Below are 7975 nucleotides of genomic sequence, written 5' to 3' on the forward strand. Positions count from 1 at the left end.
AAATTGCTGTTCTAAAATATGAAGAAAATATTAATAGCAGACTATATTTATCAAGAACATATAAAACTTGTCAGTGCTTTTGTGACTCAGTTTCACTATTCCAACTCAAACACTGATTTCCAAGTATACATGTTAAGAATTAGAACTTTTAGATCTGCTTCATTCTGAAGGCAGAATTGTTGCAATGAAGTAACTTGAAAAGATTAAATATACCAATATTAACCAGTAATTTGGAGGTACTTTAACAAGAAGCATATAGAAAAAGTTCCTATGCATGAGACTGTAAGTCAGTAACTGAGGCTGACTATAAGATTGAATATTTATGTTCCCTTAAAATTCATATGTGGAAACCTACCCCTCAGTGTAATGATGTTAGGAGGTGAGTAGGTCAGGAAGGCAGAGCCCTCAAAAACGGGATGAGTACTTTATAAAAGAGAACCTGGAGACTTCCCTTGCTCCTTTTGCCACCTGAGTAAGAAGATGGCCATTTAGGCCAGACGTAGTAGTTCATGCCTGTAATCCCAGCACTTTGGGAGGCTGAAGCAGGCCAATTACGAGGTCAGGAGTTTGAGACCAGCCTGGCCAACATGGTGAAAACTGTCTCTACTAAAAATACAAAAATTAGCTGGGCATGGTGGTGTGTGCCTATAATCCCAGCTACTCAAGAGGCTGGGGCAGAGGAATTGCTTGAACCTGGGAGGTGGAGGTTGCAGGGAGCCAAGATTGCACCAACCTGGGCAACAGTGAGACTCTGTCTCAAAAAGAAGAAGAAGAAGAAGATGGCCATCTATGAACAAGGAATTGGACTCTCACAAGACAATGAATCTGCCAACATCTTGAGCTTGAACTTTCTAGACTCCTGAACTGTGAGGAATGAATTTCAGTTGCTTATAAGCCATCAAGTTTATGGTATTTTGTTATAGTAGTCTGAATGGATTAAGACAAGACAGACAGAAATTGGTACCAAGAAGTGGGGGTGTTGCTATAACAAATACCTGTAAATGTGGAAGTGTCTTTGAAACTGGGTAACGGATAGAAGCTGGAAAACTTTGGAGGTGCATTCTAGAAGCAGCCTACATTGCCGTAAATAGTCCTTTAAAAACAATGCTGGTGAGGACTCAGAAAGAAAAGAGAACTGTAGAGAAAGCATCAGTCTTCTTAGAGAACACCTAAATAATCTTGAACAGAACGTTAGTATAAATATGAATAGTAAAAGCTGTGCTGACGAGGTCTCAGACAGAAAAGAACATGTTATTGAAAACTGGAGGAAGGTGGTCTCTGTTATAAAGTCTTTAGGAACTTGGCTGAATTGTGTTCCTGTCCCAGTGTTTTGTGTAAAGTAGAACTTGCAAGAAATGAAACTATATTTGGCTGCAGACATTTCAAAGTGGAGTGTTGAAGGAGTGAACTGATTTCTTTTGATTGCTTATAATAAAATGAGAAAAAAGAAATTATTTAAAGATGGGATGGTTCATCAAAAGGGAGGCAGAACTTAAAGATTTGGAAAATTCTCAGCCTATCCATATTGAAATGAGAAACCCGGTTTGAGAGAGAAAACTAAGGGGGTGGCCAAATGGCTGTTTGATAAGGAGATTTGTCAACCATCTCAACAGAAGCTACCAGCTATTCTCCAAGGCAGTGGAGAACCCCTGAAGCTATTCAGAGACCATCGGGGTTGTCCCTTCCATTACAGGCCCACAGTATAAGCATCGGGGGCTGGGAGGGACAGAATGGTTTCAAAGAAGAGGCTGCTGATGCCTGGTGCCCATAGGAGTTTGGCACACAGGCCTTGCCTCACGTCGAGGGCTCCATTCCCTGCACTCCAGCTCTGTGCTCCTCAGCAACCCCAGGTACTTACGTTCCGGTGGACCCCTGTGTAACATGAGCTATGTTCAGCACAGCTGTCTGGGTATGGTTGTCCCCACCTAGATTTCAAAGGATGAGGCCTCCTGGTAGAGTCATGGAGTTGGGACCCCAGCCCTGGAAAGCTGCAGGGTCAAGGCAGAGAACTGCTATGGGTACAGAGCTGCCTGAAGCTGGGCTAACTTTTGCTCAACAAGTCTTCACGGGCAAGACTGCTGCCTCAATGGGTCTAGAAGATGGGATCCATGCCCCAGTGGGCCTGAAGGGCAGAGCATCAGGCCAAAGATTCTGCTCAAGCTCTGTTACTCCTTTCTTCTTGCTTATTTTTCCCTTTAGGAATAGGAACGTTTATCTTGTGCCTATCCCACCACTGTATTTTCAAAGTACTAACTCGATTGGGTTCACAGGTTCACAGTGGAGCAGATGAATTGCCTCAGGATGGATTGTACCTTGACTCTCACCCATATCTGATTTAGATGCTATTTAGAGGAGACTTTGGATTTTAGACTTTAGAATTAAGGATGGAACGAGTCAACACTTTTGGGGCTGTTGGGATGCAGTGAGTATATGTTACATGTGAGAAAAACATAAATTTTGTGGGGGGCTAAGCATGAAATGCTACAAATTGCATATTTAGGTGACACCAATGTTCATGAGTTAAAATCTAACCCCCGATATGATGGTATTAGGAGAGGAGGCCTTTGAGAGGTTATCAGATCCTGAAGGCAGAACCCTCATGAATTATATTTGTACCCTTATAAAAGAAGCTCTAAAGAGATCCCATGCCCCCTCTGTCGTATGAGGATACTGTGAAAAGATGGTTCTATGCAACAGGAAGTGAGCCCTCACCAGAATCTGCTGGCAACTTGATCCTGGACATTCTTATCTCCAGAACTGTGAGAAATAAACCTCTCTCTGTGTGGGTGTGCGTGGGTGTGGTTTTTTTTTTTTTTTTTTTTTTTTTTTTTTTTTTTTTAATGCAGGCTCTGTTTCCCAGACTGGAATGCAGTGGCACAATCTCAGCTCACTGAAACCTCTGCCTCCCAGGTTCAAGTGATTCTTGTGCCTCAGCTTCCCAAGAAGCTGGGATTACAGGCATGCACCACCATGCCCGGCTGATTTTTGTATTTTTAGTAGAGATGGGGTTTTACCATTGTTGGCCAGGTTGATCTCAGACTCCTGGTCTCAAGCAATCTGCCCACCTTGGCCTCTCAAAGTGCTGGGATTACAGGTGTGAGCCACCCTACCTGGTCTCTGTTGTTAATAAGCCACCTAATTTAGGGTACTTTATTATGGTAGCCCAGGTGGACTAAGACAAGGATCTAAAGCCTTCTCTCATGATCTGTTTTAATGATCCATAACTCAACATCAAAGAAAGTATCCAGAGAACATGAGAAAATTAAAATTTTGTGGAGAATGAAAGTGAGCACATGAATAATTTCTCACCCTATGCAAAGGGTATTTGTCACCTTACCATTTTATTTTATTTTGTGCCACAGCTTTGTGATTTTGGCTCATTTTTTTCCCATTTTTTTTTTTTTTATTTTGTAAGAAAAATGAAGCTGAGAGAGATTAAGTGACCTGTGTAAGATCACCAGTCACTAAGGGTGGATTCAACCCTGCTCATGGTAAATCTGGTCTCTCCTCTGTGACACTCTGCCAAACACCTGATTATGCATCATTCCTTGTCGTTCCTGCAGTGAAAAACGAAGGGAAGAAATGCTCCTTGAAGTGAGGAATTGGGTATTTTTTCCCCCAACTGACTAAACCTAGCAGTGTGGCTAAGAATCCATAGGAAACGTGGCAAGGACCAACAGAGGAAAAGCAAATTAGTGGAAGACGCAGGAAAAAAAGTATGGTGGACTCAGTAAAAAGCTTGCATGAAGATAAGAAATATAAATTATATTTTGTCAAAACCAACATTTTTTTTTTCAAATATAGAAAAAAGGGCAGAGTGGAATTTGGATTTATATCTATCTCTCCCTAGAGCCTGTGATGTTAACCATTTGCTATACTGAGACTCAGAGGAGAAACAGAGTCTCGGCAGTGGTGAATCCTTTGACCTGATAGGACATGGTGGATTTTCATTTTTGGCTCTGTGGAAATTCTGTTGTTTCAATGCCTATGCAATCAACAAACGGCAATCAAATCGATGGCTTAGCTATCTAAAAGTACCTCCTGGACATTTCTGCCTCCTTGTGTACTGTGTATGGAAGTGCACATCATCTTGTTTGCTGGTGATTTGTGTTTTCTGGGTCCTGATGTTCTAGCACACTCAGATAGGAAAGGCCAAGAGAACTAAAATGATGGGTACTCTCCAGTTTTGGAAGAAGGTAGATTAGAAGGGAGGGGCAGAAAGAAGTGGGAATGGGTTGTCTGAGGAGGTGGAGAGAGTTCCCAGTAGTTACTGGGCTACAGGTGTAGGGGTGGCTCTCTGTATCCCAGTAACTACTAAGAACAGGTAAGGGGTAGCCCCTCAGTTGTTGGGTCATCCTCATCAAGCACTTGGAAATGAATGGAAGATTTTTTTGTTGCTGATGACTTGGGTGTGCTGTGAAATTTAATGTCCAGGTAGAGATGGTACACGTCTTGCCATGTCTAAGTCAGGCTTACATAAAGTAGAATGATCTTTCCTCAAATGCTGGTACCACCCCTGTTAAAATTCACTGTGAGCTAGCCCGACCAACCTCAAAGACACTCTGGTGTCAACAGTTGAGGAATGAGGGAAAAGCAAGAAGGTTTGAAAAGATTCTGGGAATAAACCAGATGTATCTTGAATATGTTTTATTCATATGGTTACTGTGTGTGTGTGTGTGTGTATGTGTGTGTGTGTGTGTGTATTAAGAGATCTTTTTGAAGAGTCTCTTGTGTTATATTGAGAAAATTATTAAATTCCCTCATACATGTTGACATTTATGTGATCTGCTAACATGATTTAAAATTCAGTTATTACGATGATATGGTTTGGATTTGTGGACCCACTTAAATCTCATGTGGAATTGTAATCCCCATTGTTGGAGGAGGGGCCTGGTGGAGGTGATCTGGTTGTTTGAAAGTGTGTAATCCTCATCCTTTGCTGTCTCTCTCCTGCCAACCATGTGAAGATATATCTACTTCCCCTACGCCTTCTGCCATGACAGTGAGTTCCCTGAGACTTCCCCAGAAGCAGAAGCCTGTACAGCCCATAGAACCATGAGCAGATTAAAGCTCTTTTCTTAATAAATTACCCAGTCTCAGGTATGTCTATAGCAGTGTGAGAATGGATTCATACAGGTGAATGGTTCTTTTAATGCATTGTCAAAATTCGTTTGTTGTCATTTTTAAATGTTTGCATCTTTATTCATAAGTGAAATTGGCTTATAGTTTTCTTATTTTTGAATTATCTTTATTATGCTGTGTTAATAAGAACACGATAATACCTAACATAAAATGAATTATCTGGTTGAGAATAGAGAAAATAAATTAGGAATTATTTGTACTTTAAAATTTAGATATAGTTCAGCTGTTACATTTTCTGGGCCTGGTATCTTTTTACAAATGATAGACCTTTACTTAGCTTTCTAATGTCTTCTGTGATTATTGATTGCTTCAGATTTTCTATCTCTTACTTGGCAAAATATAGTAGTTTTTATTTTGGTAGAAAACTAACCATGTCCTCTAAATTTTCAGATTTATTACTGTCCCTAGAAAACAGAGGCTGAAGCAAGACAAGTGGTAAGGTTTTATTGAAAGGTGATATCCTGGGATAGAGAAAGAGCGAAAAGGGAACAAGAGAGAGAAGGTTGGAAAACAAATGGAAATTGGCATATTACCAAGCTGAGCACCACTTCATGAACTGTGAAGAGTATGATACCCACTCAGACAGGACAGCACCAGACAGGCTGTACATACAGAAAACACATGTTGGAATAGTCCATTGGAGGGTGGAAGGGAATGGATTGCACCATAACCTTTCTCCCATCTCATTTCTCTCCTGTTGGTTGGTGTTTGCCTCAGGGAGTTCAGTCTATGCACTTCCAGGTGGTATCACCTGGCCTCTTTGGGCAGCTGCTGCGGAGGCCACGTCCCACCCTGTGGACTGCCAATTCCTTGGAGTCTGCATTGGAGTCTAGAAGTGGCAGGAGAAATCAGAACCTTCATGGGTTCAATTGAATTGGGCCAAGAGGGGCCAGAGCTTCTGCAGCTTCTGGCATGATGGGAAGGTGTTAGGAAGGCCATGTTTCCAGAGCCTGGCATTCACCTTAGGACAGAATGAGATAGAGATGTCAGTAGATGCAGTGGTGGTGGCAGCAGGGGCAGTTGTGTGGCTGAGGGCCCCTAGAGACAGGTGAAGCTTTGGGAATCTGAGGTGACCATAACATGTCTCTGCAATAATTTCCAGAGATTTGCACCTATATTTTTGTATGTATATTCTTTTATTATTATTAAATCACTTAAAAATCTGTGTTTTATCATGATTAAACTTTTAAAAACATGTGTTTATCACCTTGTTATCTCAAAGGTTGCATGTTTTTGCTTTTTCTCTTTTTCCACTAAGCAGGTTTGCCAAGAGTTTATTTAAAAAAATATTTCTGGGGATATAGCTTTCTGTTTTGTATATTCTTTTTTTTTTTTCGAGACAGAGTCTCACTCCTGGAGGTGCCAGGCTGGAGTGCAGTGGTGTGACCTCGGCCCACTGCAACCTCCGCCTCCAGGGCTCAAGCAATTCTCCTGCCTCAGCCTCCCCAGTAGCTGGGACTACAGGCTTGTGCCACCACGCTCAGCTAATTTTTTTTAGTAAAGACAGGGTTTCACCATGTTGGCCAGGATGGTCTCGATCTCTTGACCTCGTGATCTGCCCGCCTCGGCCTCCCAAAGTGCTGGGATTAATGAGCCACTGCACCCGGCTGTGTTTTGTATATTCTTTATAATTTCTTTCTGAACAAATTTAATATTTTATCTCTGATAATTCCCTCCTTTATTTTAATTTATTTTTTTGTTTTTGTTGCTATATTTTAAACTTCTTACATTTACTACTTGTTTTGTTTTTAATATTGATGGGTATTAAGGCATTTAATGGTATAATTTTGGCTTTGAGTATAGATTTACTTGTCGCCCATGGATTTTTGGCATGAAATAGTCTCCTTTTTTTTTTTGAGAATCTAACTCTGCTGCCCAGGCTGGAGTGCAGTGGCACGATCTCAGCTTACTGCAACCTCCGCCTCCCAGGTTCAAATGATTCTCCTGCCTCAGCCACCTGAGTAGCCAGGATTACAGCTGTGCACCACCATGCCCAGCTAATTTTTTTTTTTTGTATTTTAAGTAGAGATGGGGTTTCACTGTCTTGGCCAGACTGATCTTGAGCTCTGGACTTCAAGTGATCCTCCTGCCTTGGCCTCCCAAAGTGCTGGGATTACAGGCTTGAGCCACTGTGCCCATCCTCATTATTACTTTTGAGACAATGTGCAAGATACCATTATAATTTTGAAACAGGGTTCTTCTGGAGTGACAATTTCCAATTCAAATATGATATCAAGCAGCTTCTTCATGAAAGATTTGGGTGTATCTATAGGTCTTTCTGTGGCTCGATCCAAACTTTTCCTTAGGAATCATTCTAAAGATAATTTATGGTAATGATAAATTTAGATAAATACTTGAAATAACCTTAACCCAGTTTTCAGTGTGAATAGACACAGAAAGTCAACTTGGAGCAAAGCGTCTTTGTTTAAAATAATCTCTTGTGTTGTCTTCCTTATTCAGGACAGTTGTCCCTGTCACGCTGATCCGAGTTTTAACTCCAGAGCTGTTTTTACTCTGCCGATATTTTGACCTTGTATGCCTGACTATCAACGTTTTAGTCAGTCTTATACAGACATTGATGAACTTATTAGTAAAATAGTTTTTGGAGTAAACTTTATTAAGCAAATTAAATTCTTGTCCACTGTAGCCTTACTGCCTATTATGGTAAGCAGACCCATCCCATCTCTTGTGTTTAAGTGACTCTGTTGTCCCCTTCCACTCTGGGTCCCATACTTTTCATTGAAATAATGGGCCCCATTGCAAGAGCAGCTTTTTCCACTTTATCTTGATTTGTAGAGTTCAACCACTAAAGTGCTTTTTTTTTTTTTTTTTT

At 41.1% G+C, this 7975-nt stretch overlaps 1 long non-coding RNA gene across 1 annotated transcript in view; it reads right to left on the reverse strand.

The window, feature by feature from the left end:
• Nucleotides 1–5572: 5572 nt before the first annotated feature.
• The window catches only part of LOC119471256, a 12884-nt gene continuing 10481 nt past the window's right edge, over nucleotides 5573–7975 (reverse strand). Inside the window, exon 2 of the long non-coding RNA XR_005200291.1 lies at nucleotides 5573–6103. This is a non-coding gene — a long non-coding RNA (uncharacterized LOC119471256). The remainder of the gene's footprint in view (nucleotides 6104–7975) is intronic.

This window comes from Cebus imitator, unplaced genomic scaffold, assembly GCF_001604975.1.
Source record: "Cebus imitator isolate Cc_AM_T3 unplaced genomic scaffold, Cebus_imitator-1.0 Scaffold2, whole genome shotgun sequence".
Lineage (NCBI taxonomy): Eukaryota > Metazoa > Chordata > Mammalia > Primates > Cebidae > Cebus > Cebus imitator.